Source organism: Schistocerca piceifrons, chromosome 2 (genome assembly GCF_021461385.2).
Source record: "Schistocerca piceifrons isolate TAMUIC-IGC-003096 chromosome 2, iqSchPice1.1, whole genome shotgun sequence".
NCBI classification, from domain to species: Eukaryota; Metazoa; Arthropoda; class Insecta; order Orthoptera; family Acrididae; genus Schistocerca; species Schistocerca piceifrons.
In genome coordinates this window covers 826,984,516-827,002,494 of record NC_060139.1, presented here as the reverse complement: position 1 = coordinate 827,002,494, position 17,979 = coordinate 826,984,516, and positions in this window count along the sequence as shown.

Genomic DNA, 17,979 nt, shown 5'->3' with positions numbered 1-17,979 from the left:
TCAGGAACCCTCAAAACGACGAAACTGAAGTGTATACTGGTTTCGCCGGTCTACAGTCAAATATGAAACCATTTGCGTGCAACTCATTCCACTCAACGAATGGCGCAACCCGATGTCGTCGTGTAAACTAGGCTTTAGAGTGAAAGTTACTCTCTCTTTCTGTCTCTCTCTCTCTCTCTCTCTCTCTCTGTCTGTCTGTCTGTCTCTCTCTCTCTTTCTCTCTCTCTCTCTTACACACACACACATACACACACACACACACACACACACACACACACACATTCCCCACCTCTACACCCCCCCCCCCCCTCTAGCCTCGTACCATACTTCATCTGAAGAAACGACTCTGTCTCGATTAAATTGGAGTAAATACGAGCATTGTTTCTGTTCACCCGGACTTCGAGTGGTCTTTTGTAAGCTTATTCAATGGTGTTATATTTTCCACATTTACTTACAGTATGTCCACAGCTCGTGGTCTTATGGTAGCGTTCTCGCTTCCCGCGCAGATGGTGACAGGTTATATTCCGGGGGGGGGGGGGGGGTGAGGGACTTGTTTCCTGCCTCGAGATGACTGGGTGGTGGTGTGTCGTCTTCATCATCATCCCCATTACGGTCGGAGGAAGGCAATGGCAAACCACCTCCGCTAGGACCTTGCCTAGTACGGCAGTGCGGGTCTCCCGCATCGTCCACTACGCTCCTCGAAGTATGGGACCTCATCATCATCACTTACCATACAACTTGTTGACTATATAAGCAGTAGGTACTACAACTGATATGCAATACGTTCTTTTACAATTTTAAAATAGTTTTTAATTTTCTTAAAGGAAACTAAAAACCAAAATTTAATGTCATTACTCCAATACACTCTGGTTTTGATTGCGAGTCATACTTACAATCTAAGATGTATATATTGTATTGGTTTGTCAACTCCTTGAGTGTAACTTCTTCCTTATGCTTTGTATGTTCTGACCGTATTTCCGTCTATTTTTTAGTAGTTCGTAACGTCTTTGCTTTGATCTTTGATCCCCTGTCTTCTTTCTTCTCTTGTGTGAATATGAACTTGTGATCTGGGAGCAATACATATGATATTATACGTAAATCTTGTTTGGTTGCTGACATGCCGATATATCACTTTCGTCTTCTTTCCTGTCGCGACTTGACACGACACGTTGTACATGTGATGGAGACGTATTGAAGTATGTTTGCATAAGGTATGTGGTATGTATCTACTCGTATTTTTTGGAAATATGTACCCCACCTTACTATATCTGACCTGTTTACGCTTGTAATTTGCGGTCTATATGCTTTACAGATCCGATGATGGCAAGTTAGATTTCCGAAACAGGCGATCGTAATATTCATACGTGAACACGAAGGTACGAAAAGTATGCTTGGCTGACTGCGAATGCAGTTATTAACAGATTATATTCTTATATATGTCTTCTGTTTGGTGGTGAAAAGGAATGATGCAATGAGGGCATTTGTACAATAAAGAACTTTGACAGGAAAACACAAAAACATCAGACATTAAAACGTCACCTGAAGAGTAAAGAATCATTTCAGTTATTGGGCAAAAGTAGAATTGAGCACGCCCTTTCTGAAGCCGCTCGTCTGACAGCAATAAAATACAACGAACAAGTTGCATCCAGCAGGAGAGTATTGGCTCGTCTTATTCAGGCAATTGTATTTCTTTGTAAAGAAGAACTAGCCTTTCGCGGCCATTGAGGAGACGAATCATCCACCAACAAAGGTAACTATCCGGAATTGTTGGAGTTACTAGCTCAAGGAGACCAGTTAATACGAGACCTTCTGTCATCATCCTCAACCTTTAAAGGAACGTCTCCAGATATACACAATGATGTAATGGAAATGATAACTCTGGCAGCTAGTGAGAAAGTAAAATCTGAAATTCAGAACTGCAATTTCATTTAGATTCAGGCTGGTGAAACATTAGACGTATCATGTAAGAGTCAAATGGGTATAATATTCAGGTACTGTATTGCAGACAAAATTGAGGAACGATTCGTTAGATTTTACGATGTTTCTGGAGATAAAACTGCTGAAGGTTTATCAAACATTGTTCATGCAGTATTGAAAGAAAGGAATGTGGAAGGAAAAGTGGTTAGTCAAACATATGATGGCGCTTCAGTAATGGCGGGCAGAGAAAGAGGACTACAACAATTAATGAAACAGTTCTGTCCCTATGCGCTGTTTCGTCATTGTTACGCACACCAACTGAATGTGGTACTGTACATGCCTCCAAAATCATACGACAATTACGCATTTTTGTAAGCGATCTTACTGCATTCCATTCGTTTTCAAATCCTCCAAACGAACTGTATTGCTAACTGAGACAGGATTTAAAATGCCACATGCAAGCAACACTCGCTGGAACTATCGTTACAGGGCAGTTTCAACATCTAGTCATTTCTCAGGACTATATAGTGTTTTTAATTATATATTTGATGATACAGATTCTCAGTGGGACCCAGAATCTTTGAGCTGTGCTTTGGGAATGAAACGACGGATGGATGATCCTACGTTTGTCTACTTGCTTTGCTTCTACAGAGGGTGCTTTGTTTATGTTGATCACCTCTTTAATGTTATTCAGTCAAAATCTGTCAGTATAACTGCTTGCCACAACGAAATAAGAACTGTTTTGAGAAACTTACGACAATTAAGAACGGAAACATTCGTTGATGAATGCATTAAATGCAGGTTGTGTTTGAATGGCAACTTATCATTCTGTGACAGTCAAGAGACATCTCTCAGGCCACTAACTTACGAGATACTGGATTTGCAAATTGTTCAGATGGAAAGAAGGTTTCAAGACTTTCCCCCAATTCAGTTTGTTGAACTTTTGAACGAAAAGTGTTTCCCGAACTATCAAAAAGAATTCCCAAAGTTGAAACTGCTTCAGTTATTAGAACAGTACCCTTTTTCCAAACAAGAACAAGTTGAAAATGAACTGTGTAACATATACGCTGACGAGAAAAAACACTTATCTCCAAGAATCCTCTTAAAGTACATTGTCAACAATGATTTAGATTCCGTTTATAAAGGAACAACGAAGTTCCTGTGTCTGGTTTTGACCCTATCCGCAACTACAGCAAGCAGTGAACGAAGCATGAGTACTCTTTAAAACGACTGAAGAATTATTTAAGGAATTCAATGTCCAACAAATGGTTCAAATGGCTCTGAGTACTATGGGACTTACATCTGTGGTCATCAGTCCCCTAGAACTTAGAACTACTCAAACCTAACTAACCTAAGGACATCACACACATCCATGCCCGAGGCAGGATTCGAACCTGCGACCGTAGCGGTCACGCGATTCCAGACTGAAGCGCCTGGAACCGCACGGCCACACCGGCCGGCAATGTCCAACATCCCGCTGTCGTGTTTGAGCACGTTAGCAGTAGAAAAGTCACTACTTGGAGAACTATCCAGTGATCAGATCTTTGTAGACCGAGTTATAGACTTATTCGTGGAAGGAAAAGACAGGCGCATTGCACTTGTGTACAAGAAAATGTAAGTGCTGCTTCTCTTGCTGCTGGAGTTCTACAAATCTGTCATCGTTTCTTGAACAAGTTAGTTATTATTATTATTATTGTTATTATTCGTGGCGGTGGTAGTGGTAGTAGTAGTAGTAGTAGTAGTAGTAATTGTTGTTGTTTTATTTGATGCGTTTTGTTTCATTTGTTTAAATTATTGTTTATTGTACTATTTTGCCTCCCTATAATAACTGCAGAGTCTCCCCAACCTTTCCAACCACGCTACGCCACTGAATTGAAGATCTATCGTCTTCTGTCCTACTTATAGATCAGATGCTGTGGTACAAAGGACTTACGAAAGTAACAACGTTTCGTAAAATCACATTCCAGAGACGGTTTGTTTACATGCTACATGTGCAGTATCATACGTATAATGGGCTACTACAATGCTGTAATTGCTAGGTCGTTGATTTTGTCAGCAGTGGAAAACAAAAATCATAGTAACGAAGCTGTCGAGGCAAACGTAGGCTGTACATAACGTTGTTTATTGGATTCGTTTTTTCGCTTTCTTTTGTCTGAAAGTAAACGGAACCAACTTCCTACAGAGAGAGGTGGCGCAGTGGTTCGCACACTGGACTGGCATTCGGGAAAACGACGGTTCAAACTAGCGTCCGGCCATCCTGATATAGGCTTTCCGTGATTTCCCTAAATCGATTCAGGCAAATGCCAGGATGGTTCCTTTGAAAGGGTACGGCTGACATCCTTCCCCCTTTCCTATTCCGAAGGGACCGATGACGTCGCTGTTTGGACTCTTCTCCCAAATCATCCAACCAACCAGCTAACTTTCTATCCATCTGCCACCATTACCTTAAAAGCTGAAGTAAGATCCTAATTCCTAACTTCTAGTTTCATTATTTTGAATATCTACGACTTCCCTTGTTATATGTCTGTCTATGGTTCGACGACAAACACTAACGGTTCGGCCCGAAAGTCGATGAGGTAGAGAGAAATATCTTTTGCGTTGACGGAGTACTAGGAATAGTATGGAAATTGTTAGTGGTAACTCTATTGTTGGTTTGAAAGGTAGTGTTCAGCTAAGAACTAAGAATCTGCATAGTAATAAATTCCAATTAATTATATAAAACAACGGGCTGTCGTTACTTTATAAAGAGAATTAGTCGAATTTCGGCTACAGGCGATCTGGGCTGCTGAAGTTTTTCTTCTGTGTTTCTAATTATTTCCCTAGGCGTGAGCGGAATGCCATTATAACAGAGCATAAGAAGACGGTGCCAGGGATAGAATGTCAAGGAAGACCAAGTTCCCCTAAAGCTAAACGTAGACGTAAGTCCGTAATGTCCTCAACCAATTTAGACAGCACCCCACGTCGTCTTGTGTTACAGGACGTAATTAATCAACCAAATTAATGGGCGAATAAGAAAGAGCGCGACCGGCCTGCCGATTAATCCCTTGTCTCGCAGCACCATTAGCATGCCGGGGCGTTCCCGGCTCCCGCGCTGGCCGCTCCAACGCGCCCGCAGTTCCACGGTGGCAAAGAGCTGCGGCCTTTCTTCTGCCCGGCAGTCGTTTGGCCAAAGATAAATGTTTTGTTATGAGACAGGGCGACGCGACAAAGGAGCCGCGTGACTGATGCTGGCGGACCGACGTAAACACGTCGCCCTCTCTGACAACCGCTGCGAGCCGTTTCTCCTGCTCTGTGTGTTAATCACGGAAGCGAGCGGGGATACAAGCCTCTCGGACGAGGACTAACCACTGGGGTCTACGTAAGCTCCCAAGTATACTCCGCGCGTCAATTGTCTGTATAGTGGGTCCGATACTGGCGCCGCAAAGTTAACTTAATCACTTCTGAGCACAGCACAGTGGCTCATTCCATAGCGTTGTTTCATTATTGTTAACAAACATGTTTTCCTGCGGATGGTTCAAATGGCTCTAAGCACTACGGGACTTAAAGTCTGAGGTCATCAGTCCCACCGGCCGGAGTGGCCGTGCGGTTCTAGGCGCTACAGTCTGGAGCCGAGCGACCGCTACGGTCGCAGGTTCGAATCCTGCCTCGGGCATGGATGTGTGTCATGTCAGGTTAGTTAGGTTTAATTCGTTCTCAGTTCTAGGCGACTGATGACCTCAGAAGTTAAGTCGCATAGTGCTCCGGGCCATTTGAACCAACCATTTTCATCAGTCCCCTAGACTTAGAACGAATCAAACCTAACTAACCTAAGGACATCACACACATCCATGACCGAGGCAGGATTCGAACCTTTCGACCGTACCAGCAGAACAGGGAGGATTCGAACCTGCGACCGTAGCAGCAGAGCGGTTCCGGACTAAAGCGCCTAGAACCGCTCGGCCACAGCGGCCGGCTTTCCTGGGGATTTATCGTGATGATGCAAAGCAGTATGACCGCTGCACACCGCAATGCTCAAATCCGCCTCCAGGCGTTGTGGCCTCTTCCTCTTCCCACAGGTCGACTGCTTATCTACCATTTATTGGGAATATTACTTCACAGATAGGCAGAATATTGAGAAAGTATTAAGTGAGAGTCATCTTTCGCCCTCCTTCCAAAATTTCATCACTGGCGGGATCCGTTAAAGACGACCTGGGCCTGAGTAAATCAGGTGTTTACAAAATTCCGAGTGAATGCGGCAAATCATATATAGGGCAAACAACACGAACTGTGCAGGAACGCATTGTGGAACACCTACGGCATACGCGCCTTCTCCAACCCACCAAGTCAGCAATCGCCGAACATTGTATTTCCACGGTATATTACAATGACACAAAAATTTTGGCCCATACGTCAAACTTTGGAGCTCGATTATCAATGAATCTGTGGAAATAAGATTGTCTGACAACGAGACTCTCATCAGTCGAGATAGCGGTTATCAGCTACATTCTGCTTTGAATTCTGTTTTAGAGAAACTTCGTAGTCGACGTAATTATCTACATAAAGATGAAAGTCTACCTGATACCGATACGCCAGGCTTCCACCGTGGAGGGCGCGAGGCACAGCACACGGAGCTGTTGTGAAGGCGCACGCTGAGTAGCGCGTGCGCAATGTCACCTCAGTACGGCTTTAAATAGCGGAGCTCAGCACGTACTCGCCAGTACTACTACAGTGGCGCTCACCTGAAGATGGTTAGAAGACTCTGCGCCGAAATACCATGGCAGGACGTTGCTGATACCAGGCAGTTTCCCCGTGTTTTTATGGAACAACAGTTGTGGATGTTCACAAGAAACATGTGTCAGTTGATAAAATATATCTTTAAAGTTATCATTTGTCTCCCACTCTTATACGCGGAGGAGAGACGAATGGGAAGTCAATCAAGCGGCGGTATTGGGTGTAAAGGCGGTAATCGGCAAAGGAAAGCGATTTGGAGAAAGAAAAGCGTGTCGTGGTGTGGCACCTGGGAATGAAATAGTCGGCTTTTCGCGTGCTGCTATCTTGAGCATTTAATGGATGATGAATCCATAAGTAGGCGACAACGTGTATCCCGTGCACTTCTCATTGCCCTCCTACTAAAGCAGGATAGATGGCAATTTACGACAGCAAAAAGCTGCTGCAGCCACAAGTGTGCAGGCACACAAAGTTCAGCGTACACATGAATATTGAGCATCGACACCATCAGTTATGGTTGAATTGGGCACGGGAACTTCAAGATTAGATGTTGGATCAATGGAAACATATCTCCCGGTCGTATGGGTGTTACATCGTGTTGGCGGTCGTGTCCGGTTACGCCGTACTCCAGGTAAACGGGTGCTCGAAACAGGCCTCGCGCCATTGATGTAGGCCTGTGGAGGCAGTATCACGTTAAGGGCTGCCAAGCTGCAAGGTCGATGATTGTGGAGTAAACGGGCTGGGATACACCACCCGCTGCTACACCAGATCAACTCTGCCAGTATTTGGAAGCAGCACGGACTGCCATACCCCAAAAACATATCCAGAGTCTCTGATTCTGTGCCGCGGAGCGTAGCAGCGGTTATAGCCAGCTATGGCGGCAACAGTCAGTACTTATTTTACCATCTTCCTCAATTCACATGGGGCTGTATTTTCAATCATGTGATCTTTGCACAACATGTTATCTACCAAATCAATTTGGCTTTGGTATCTCCGGTCATTCTTGGTGTTGCATTTTGGATGGCCAGCATTGTGTTTAAGTTTCAGTTTTAGCGTAAAATGTAAACATATCTTTACATAGGAGTCACGGTACACTTTAGCTTTGATGTTGGCAACAAATGTAGTACACCATCTATGCAGTCCCTGTTCCTGAATCACGAATGGTGAATGTATTTCTCCTTCGAAGGTTGAGAGTGTTTTTGTCTTTTTACTGCATAAGAAAGTACCGACCTAAAATTTATCAAGCACCTCTCGCGTACCGGACAGTGCTGTAAAACTGGAAAATACCCGCTCACAAAAAGGGTAAAACAATGAATGAGTGGACTGCCACTAACATCAAACTGTAGACGGATCATAGAGCATATTTTAAGAACAGCTACGAGAAAGTTACCTACAGAATCAGCAAGCAATCAGGAACATCTCGCTTTATTCTCTTAAGATATCATACAGATAGTAGGGAGAGTGCTCTACCTGAAGGACAGTGTACATTGGAATACATGATGTTCCGTGGTCGGTGTTTCATTCTAGTGAATGGCTTTGGAATTAAATGAACAAACCGCCATAAGCAGCTTCTCGCATTCTGTAATGTTTTGGTGTTGTGAGACACGAGGTTCGGATTTTCCAGCGTTTTTAAATATTACGAGGTCTACATAAATAAGAGCTGTATAGTACACTAAGCTATTTGGAGAATATTTTTAATTCTTCAGATACAACGATTTACAGAGAGTAATGTCTTAAAAATGGTATTTTTTAGTTCGTTGGCAATAATTTATGTTTCAAAATGCCTTTAACTTGTAACTAGTTGTTGGTAATAGTTGTCCTTCATTTGATTTCACACTGTAAATATTGGTGTGAAGGAGAGTAATAATCTAACACAGACTATTAAATACAGTATTGACAAGATTTTATCAATTGCAATATTTTACACCCGAAGAAAAAAATGGTTCTGAGCACTATGGGACGTAGCATCTGAGGTCATCAGTCCCCTAGAACTTAGAACTACTTAAACCTAACTAACCTAAGGACATCATACGCACCCATGCCCGAGGCAGGATTCGAACCTGCGACCGTAGCGGTCCCGCGGTTCCAGGCTGAAGCGCCTAGAACCGCTCGACCACACCGGCTGGCCCGAATAAAAAGTTTGTTTCTGTGTAATATGCAAATAACAGCAGTATTGCAAATTCGCCCTCATGGTACCGGAGAAGTTTGTTCAATTAACGATCTACGTGAGTATGTTTTTATTCGTAATTTAAAACCATAGCGAAATGTAAACCTTTTTCGCATTGCAGCAGTCCGCCGAATCCCTACAGTTCCAAAGTGACGCATTATTCGTAGTTGGCGTATGACGAACAGTTCTGTTTGGAGTTACAGCCGTGCTTTCAGAATGGCGGTTGTTTGAAGAGCTGTTCGTGGTCACTGACACAGTTAAACAGCCTCTGACGCCCATGTGTTTGTGTTTTGTTACAAAGCGGACCACATTACAAACCGCAGGAAAACGCAATACTCTGCAGTTGACACTATTTCAGACGAAAAGCGCTCTCACCGTTTTTACTTGTTCTCAGTATTTGTTTCATAGTTAGGCTCTTGAATTCAAACGTTAACAATTCTCTACAAAACCTAACTAATTACACTCAGCCGGCCGGGGTGGCCGAGCGGTTCTAGGCGCTACAGTCTGGAACCGCGCGACCGCTACGGTCGCAGGTTCGAATCCTGCCGCGGACATGGATGTGTGTGATGTCCTTAGGTTAGTTAGGTTTAAGTAGTTCTAAGTTCTAGGGGACTGATGACCACAGCAGTTGAGTCCCATAGTGCTCAGAGCCATCTGAACCATCCAATTACACTCATATCTGTAAGGCAATGAATCGTCCAGATCAAAGGAAAGAAAAATAAGAAAAATATCGGGTCATGATGTCATCCATCGGTCTAAACCGTGCCAGGTATCACGAAACACGTGACATCACACCTGTGCGAAACCGTTTACTTTGCCTACATCAGAGATATTAAGAACAGTATTTCTGGTTGTGTGCTATTTGCGATGAAGTGTATTCTAGTTGTATGGAAGCACGGTAACAACGCAAAAACGTTTTGATTCTGTTATACATGAGTGGGCTACTGGCACATCTGGGAGCACACGCTCTCGCACGTTTACAACACCTCTTTTGTAGCGCCTGCCACTGGAGCGTTACGAAATTTTGACGGAAAGCGCTGCTCTTCTTTGGATTTTTTCTATTTCCTCTATTAATCCTAATTGCTAAGTGTCCCAGTGTGTTGAGCAATAAGCAAGTGCCGAAAGACGTTTTCATAAGGTTCTTCTCTCGTGCACGGACTAAGCTTTCTGAGAATTCTTCCAATGGATTTCAATCTGGCATCTTTCCTACGACTATTTTTATGTTGTCGTTAAATCGCTTTGTTACCTTACTCCTAGATATTTAATGGATCTGATTGTTTCCAGTCGCTGTTCTTCAGTCGTGTAATCATACAATAATGGGCTTTCCTCGGATTTATCAGAAATACGTCTGTTTATATCGCGGTTCAACTGCCAATAACTGCATCAAGTGTTGATCATCTGTAGATGTTTTGCATTTCACTACAATATTTTAACGTTGCGACTTCAATGGATACTAAAGAATCATTCGCGAAAACCTTTATAGAGCTTCCGTTATCCACAAGGTCATTAATACAGGGTATCCCACCTAACTATGCCACCTTTTTCCGAAATAAAACAAAATGCGAAAAAAGCAAATGGCCAGTGATGCACCTTTGTGAGAGGCTCACACAATGGGCAGAAATGCATAATCCGTAAAGGTCAACGAACACAGCTTTCAACACAAAATGTAGTTTTTTTAAGACACATGAATGTTTTTCCACAGAAATGGACACTAGAGGTACAATTAATGACCATAGATTTCATTTAACTGTTCTAAACCTAAAATCTGTAATACTAGATTTTAAAGGACGGCAAAGAAGACGCAGTTTCTGCTACACTGAAGAGTCAGAGAAACTGGTACACCTGACTAATATCGTGTAGTGACGCCGCGAGCACGCAGAAGTGCCGCAACACAACGGAGCATGGACTCGAATAGTGACTGAAGTGGTGCGGCAGGGCTGTCCATAAATCCGTAATAGTACGAGGGGATGGAGATATCTTCTGAACAGCACGTTGCAAAGCATCCCAGATAGGTTCAATAATGTTCATGACTGGCGAGTTTGGTAGCCAGCGGAAGTATTTAAACTCTGAAGAGTATTCCTGGAGCAACTCTGTAGCAATTCTGGACGTGTGGGGTAGTCGCATTATTCTGCTGGAATTGCCCAAGGCCGTCGGAACGAACAATGAACATGAAAGGATGCAGTTGACCAGACAGGGTGCTTCCGACCGTGTCACCTGTTAGAGTCGTATCTAGACGTATCAGGGGTCCCATATCTCTCCAGCTGCAAGCGCTCCGCATCATTACAGTGCCTCAACAAGGTTGAAGTTGAACAGTTCCCTGCTGACATGCATGGTCCTTGGATTCATGAGGCTGTCTCCATACCCGTGCACGTCCACCCGCTCGATGCAATTTGATACGAGACTCGTCCACCCAGACAATATGTTTCCAGTCATAAACAGTCCAATGTCGGTGTTGACGGTCCCAGGCTTTGTCTCCTGTAATCATGAAGAACAAATGAGTTGGCCTTCTGCTCCGAAAGCCCATATCGATGATTTCGTTGAATGGTTCACATGCTGACTCTTGTTGACGGCCCAGTATTGAAATCTTCAGCAATTTGTGGGAGGGTTGCATTTCTGTCACAGTGAATGATTCTCTTCAGGTTTCATTGGTCCCATTCTTGTAGGATCTTCTCCGGCCGCAGCGTTGTCGGAGATTTGATGTGTTACCGGATTCCTGATATTCACGGTACATTCGTGAAATGGTCGTACAAGGAAATCCCAACGTCATAGATGCCTTGGAAGATTCTGTGTCCCATCGGTCGTGCGCCGACTATAACACGACGTTCGAACTCACGTAAATATTGATAACCTTCCATTGTAGCAGAAGAAAGCGATGTAACAACTGCGCCAGACACTTGTTGTCTTACACAGGCGTTGCCGATCGCAGCGCGGTATTCTACCTGTTTATATACGCATACCTATACCAGTTTCTTTGGCGCTTCAGTGTATAATGTGCAGGGCAAGGGCTGCCTGCTCAGTCCTGCAGCTGCTGTCTGGGGCTCACACATTGGGCAGGAAAGCAGAGTCCATAAAAGTAAATAAACATCACTTTCAACACAAAATTATGTTTGTTTACATGGCACATGTATGTTTTTTTCTGCAGAAACGAAAAACAGAGATACAGTCTAGTGACAAGACGTGGTTTTATTGTCCTAAACGTAACTGTAATTCTGTCAGAGACAGCAAAGGACTTGGAAGAGCAGTTGAATGGAATGGATAGCGTCTTGAAAGGAGGATATAAGATGAACATCAACAAAAGCAAAACCAGGATAATGGAATGTAGTCGAATTAAGTCGGGTGATGCTGAGGGAATTAGATTAGGAAATGAGACACTTAAAGTAGTAAAGGAGTTTTGCTATTTGGGGAGCAAAATAACTGATGATGGTCGAAGTAGAGAGGATATAAAATGTAGACTAGCAATGGCAAGGAAAGCGTTTCTGAAGAAGAGAAATTTGTTAACATCGAGTATAGATTTAAGTGTCAGGAAGTCATTTCTGAAAGTATTTGTATGGAGTGTAGCCATGTATGGAAGTGAAACATGGACGATAAATAGTTTGGACAAGAAGAGAATAGAAGCTTTTGAAATGTGGTGCTACAGAGGAATGCTGAAGATTAGATGGGTAGATCACATAACTAATGAGGAAGTATTGAATAGGATTGGGGAGAAGAGAAGTTTGTGGCACAACTTGACCAGAAGAAGGGATCGGTTGGTAGGACATGTTCTGAGGCATCAAGGGATCACCAATTTAGTATTGGAGGGCAGCGTGGAGGGTAAAAATCGTAGAGGGAGGCCAAGAGATGAATACACTAAGCAGATTTAGAAGGATGTAGGCTGCAGTAGGTACTGGGAGATGAAGAAGCTTGCACAAGATAGAGTAGCATGGAGAGCTGCATCAAACCAGTCTTAGGACTGAAGACCACAACAACAACAACAACGTAATTATTAGTGGCATATGGCTTACGGACACTTCAAGTTTGTACATAACATCCACCAAGGAAAACGCAGTCATAAGTAACAAGTAACATCACTTACGATGAATCGGTGTCACCTCAACAATTGTTCTAGGTGCCCATCGTTTGCACCAATACACGGTGAACAAGTGAGTGTTGTGTGGATTTTAGCGTTTCCGTAGATACTGGCGCAGACATAGCGGTAATGCGTTGTTGGATATCTCTGGTGTCGTTGGAGGTTTCTTAAGAGACGCATTTACAACCCCACGTCCTCTATGAGAAGCAGCAGAGTGTCTTGCAGAAATAGTGCATATCGCCGTCTGGTTAATGTTCCCTAATAGAAACTGGGACCTACAATACGAGTACCAATGTAGCTATACCAAGCATTCACACTCCACCGTCGTTGATGACCAACCTCCCGAAGCCAGTGGAGATTTTGCACGGAGTGGTAGTGGATGTTCTGCAGATTCACATGATCGTGAACGAAGCTTCATCGGTATACAACGTATAACGTGAGGAGTCACAATGACCTTGCAACCACTGATATGCGAAACGGTCGAATTCAGTACGGGATTCAAAGTCGTTCCGGTACAGTTCTTGGTTGACTGAGATATGATACGGATGAAACGTATTTCTATAACAAAATTCTCGACACACTCTTTCGGCTTATTCCTCGTGCAATCTGTCGTACAGTCACCTCAGGATAATGCACTACAGCAGCCAGGACAGCAGTTTCCTTGTCATTGTAATTTTCTGTGTTCGTACGTTGATGATTTTAGGGTTCCCAGCTGGCTGTATTCATGAAATTTGTGCAGATGTTGGAAATGACACGACGTGAAGAACACCGTTGATATGGGTGGCGGTGTACGTACACCGCTACAGTTTTGGTTGCACTTCTGTGACATTCGCCGTAAATTAACATGATTTATAGATTTCCTTTCTTACTGGTGACCGGCATATCAACGGGACGACCGCGCGTACTGATAGTGATTTGTTTACAATAGGCCGCAGGACTCTGCATGGCCGGCCGTTGTGACCGAGCGCTTCTAGGCGGTTCAGTCCGGAAACGCGCGACCGCTACGGTCGCAGGTTAGAATCCTGCCTCGGGCGTGGATGTGTGTGATGTCCTCAGGTTAGTTAGGTTTAAGTAGTTCTAAGTTTTAGGGGACTGATGACCTCAGCTGTTAAGTCCCATAGCGCTCAGAGCCATTTCACTGTGCATGAAACTGTGCCCAGCCCATAACGGCAAAATCCGCGGCGCGGTTGTCATCCTTTAAAGTCTAATATTACAGAATTTGTGAGGTTTAGAACAGTTGAATCAAGTCTGCAGTCACTAATTGTACGTCTATCTTTCATATCTGAAAAAAATATGTACATTTAAAAAAAGAACACCTTAACATTGTGATTCCTGCCCACTGCCTGAACACCTGACAAAGGCGTAGCTCTAGCCAACTGTATTTTTCACATTATGTTTCGTTTCGGAAATATATGAAATGGGAGAGTTAAGTGTGGCACATGTATAGTGAAAAGTGCGATGGTGAATCGAATGCCTTCCAGAGGTAACTTTTTTCCCCTCTAGTTGAGTGTGTGAAATTGAATATAATGTTCTGGAGGTAGCAGAATACGAGATAAACCTGGACGTAGGGCCTCTTGGACGAATTCGGCGAGCTAGGTGCCACAGGATCGTTGTTTGCAGAATCCATGTCGATTACTACAGAGAGTTTCCACCTTCATAAATGTCATAGTAAGTGAGCGCAAAATGTGTTTCAAAATTTTGCAACAGACTTACGTCAACGATATAGGCCTAGTGCACGTCCGTTCGACAATTCTTCTTATAAACTATAATTTTTCTAGTCGCTACGATCATATCAGTCATCCAGAGACATAGGTAGGTTTTTTCTAAGAGAGTAGCAGATATTTTGCCTATGTAGAATTGTGTAAGTACGAGCGCAGATTCTTTTAAGGGTGGGGAAGGACATCCTCCGCTCCATTTCAAAAGAACCATCGCTGCATTTTGCTGGAGCGGTTTAGGTAAGTCACAAACTTACATTTGGGTCTACGTCTACATCTGCATCTACAGAAACATTCGACAAGCCACCGTATGGTTTAACGGAGGGTACTCTGTACGACTATTATTCATTTCCTTTCCTGTTCCACTTACAGATAGGGCGAGGAAAAAACGACAATCTATATGACTGCGAATTACCCCTAATTTCTCGTATCTTCGTGGTCCTTACGTGGAATGTATGTTGGTGGCAGTAGAATCGTTCTGCAGTGACCTCAAATGTCGGTTATCTAAATTTTCTTAATAGTGTTCCTCGAAACGAAAGTCGCCTTCCCTCCAGGGATTCCCATTTGGGTTCCCAAAGCACTCTGTGACACTTGAGTGTTGTTCGAATCTACCGGCGACAAAGCTGGCAGACCGCCTCTGCACTGATGATTAGATTTCTCCCTTTGATCAGACCTGGTGCGAATCTCAAACACTCGAGCAGTACTCAAGAGTAGGTCGCACAAGGGTCCTACATGCGGTCACCCCCAAATGAACTACACTTACCCAAAATTCTCCTCATAAACCGAAGTCGACCGTTCACCTTCCCTACTACAATCCTCACACGCTCGTTCCATTTCATACCGCTCTGCAGTGTTATGCCCAGATATTTAAACTATGTCACTGAGGAGCTAGCTGCCATTCATCAGACCAAATAGAAATTGTGTCTAACTCATCTTGTATCATCCTACAGTCACTCAACTTCGACATCTTCCCCTACATCACAGCATCAATAGCAAACTACCGCAGACTGGCTGGCCACCCTGACCGCCAGATCACTTACGTGCAAAAAATAATAGCAGTCCTACTTCTCTGGGGTGCTCCTGACTATACCCTTCTCTCTAATGAATAACCGCCGCTGGGAGCAACCTGTTGGTTGCTAATACTTAAAAAGTCTTGGAGCCATTCACATACCTGGGAACCTACTCCGTATGTTTGTACCTCCATTAACAGTCGGCAGTGGGGTATCTTCTTAAATTCTTTCCCTTCGTCCATAGTTCGCGGTGTATCATGCGAGAAATGGGCAAGCAGAGTTCACATGCTCGATGGATTGTCGGAACCTTACAGGTATCACAGCAGATTCAGTCGCCTTCCCTCTGTTGAGCGATTTAGCTGCTTTTCTGTCTCGCAGTATTTCCTTTGTCGCTGGTGGCACGACAAAAAGAAGGAAGCAAAATAGAAGCCTCTTCAGTGGAACATTTTGGAAAAAGTAATTCAGTATTTCAGGCTTCTCACTGTCATTGTTTCGATATGATTATGGTCACTGTAAATTTGAACCTGGTGCTGGGTTGTCATGGTCCTGTCTTGACTGCATATATTTTAATATATTGTCTGTGGCGTCGTCGTGTGCGCACATCTCGACGTAAATCGCACCTAGTGTTGCTGGGGTATAGTAGCTCTCATTTTATTTTATTTGAATCAGACGGCGACGAAGCTTCAGTTCAATTATTATACTCTGGTCACTTACGAGAAAACAGATTAAGAACCAAAACCTCTCTTCAAGAAGACACAGCTCGTTTAAATTTAATTTCCATAGTTTCTAGTCACTGCACGCGATACTAATGAACTGTGTATTACACACACTACAGAACAGACTGCGTCGAAATAATTATCTCGCCTGCACTATTGTTTCTGATTTTTAATTGTAGGTTTGCAAGTTTGTTGTCTTTCCTATTGTTTCGTTCTTTCGGTACGCCACTAAATAATCATTAACAAGTTGTCAAAATGTTCCAGCTAGCTCAAAATTTACGTGCAGACTAGAGATTCTAACAGTCTGCATTACTGAAATTTTATAGTAACACTTGAATGTCGATATCGATATTGTTAACGTTTATAAATATTTACGTAAAATGCAGTTGTTGATGATGATGAGGTCCCATACTCCGCGGAGCGTAGGGGACGATGCGGGAGACTCGCACCGCTGTACCAGGCAAAGTCCTAGCGGAGGTGGTTTGCCATTGCCTTCCTCCGACCATAATGGGGATGAATAATGACGATGATGAAGACGACACAACAACACCCAGTCATCACGAGGCAGGAAAAAATCCCTGACCCCGCCGGGAATCGAACCCAGGACCCCGTGCGCGGGAAGCGAGAACGCTACCGCAAGAGCACAAGCTGCGGACAAAATGCGGTTAATTTCACTTTTATGAACGTAAAATATCACAAATCTTCAGTTCTAATCAGTAAGGAATCTGTCTTTCTCTCTCTCTAAATAAATTCAAATCTCTGAAACTGTATTTTTGGGTGATGAGAAGTACGCCAATTTGTCGCAGATAATACTTTTGTAAAATTATCGGTATGCTTTTCAAAATGACTAGGTACATTTCAGTACTTCACTCTACACAACACGCAACATTAGCAATCGCAACAACGGTAATAACGGTCGTCACAGGACAGGAATCGGGACAGGAATCGGAATAGTAATGAGCTAAGAATGATGGTTACGTGCCCTTATAGGCAAAAACTACCTACGACATTACAGCTCTGGTCTCTTATAAGTTTATGTTAATAGTCATTTCTCTTCCTTTTAATTAAGATTCTTACTTAAAAATTGGAAATGATGCTAATTAAAAATTATTATGAGAGAAAGAATTACTGAAATACTTCCCTAACACTGACGACACTGAAGGAAATGTGAGAGTGGTTACACTGGGTACCTGTTAGCTTGTTAGTGTTCTGCACACTACCGTGCCACCAACGTACTGAGCATTCGTGTGATCTACTTCACGCTTTACCGAGTAATTACAATTTCTGTGGTTTTTTCATGACTTAGGGACCCACGCACGTATTTTGCCCCGTTGTTTTTCACTCTCAGAAAGCGCGTCATCCCTACCCCACCCCCCCCTCCTCTTACAACCCCCCCTCCCCCGAGCCCAACAAACCGCAACCGCCTACCGTGAGGAGTGAGGTGTCTTCACAGACCGGCTATTTTTGCTGCTACAGGAGCTCTCTGAATGGCCCTCGGAATTAAAACAGACGCGACAGGTTGTGCAGAGAGATACATCTGGAAGTCAGACAAACAACACAGAGCTCCCTGCCGAGCCGAGTTGCTATGTGGTTGGGTTAGGTTGAATCGTGAATCAGTGTTCTAAAATCGTTCCAAGCGGAGTTCTTTGAAATCATTCGTATCCGCAAAGAACTGGTCTAA